The sequence below is a fragment of the Sapajus apella genome, unplaced genomic scaffold, assembly GCF_009761245.1.
Source record: "Sapajus apella isolate SASKATOON/1434 unplaced genomic scaffold, GSC_monkey_1.0 scaffold19, whole genome shotgun sequence".
NCBI lineage: Eukaryota > Metazoa > Chordata > Mammalia > Primates > Cebidae > Sapajus > Sapajus apella.
The window spans coordinates 4,795,398-4,795,868 of NW_022436959.1; positions in this window are offsets into that span (position 1 = coordinate 4,795,398).

Sequence of the window (471 nt, forward strand, 5' to 3'; positions counted from 1 at the left end):
TTAAAAAAAAAAAAAAAAAAAAAAAAAAAAAAAAAAAGATCAGGCATGGTGGCTCACATCTGTGATTACAGCACTTTGGGAGGCCGAGGTGGGCAGATCACAAGGTCAGGTGTTCGAGACCAGCCTGACCAACGTGGTGAAACCCTATCTCTACTAAAAATACAAAAATTAGCTGGGCGTGCTGATGACACACTGTAATCCCACCTACTCAGGAGGCTGAGGCAGGAGAATAGCTTGAACGCGGGAGGCAGAGGTTGCAGATAGCGGAGATTGCATGACTGCACTCCAGCCTGGGCAACAGAGTGTGACTCCATCTAGGAAAAAAAAAAAAAAAAGCCGGGCTTGGTGGCTCACACCTGTAATTCCAGCACTCGGGGAGGCCAAGGCAGGCAGATCAAGAGGTCAGGAGCTTGAGACCAGCCTGACCAATATGGTGAAAACCATCTCTACTAAAAATACAAAAATTAGCCA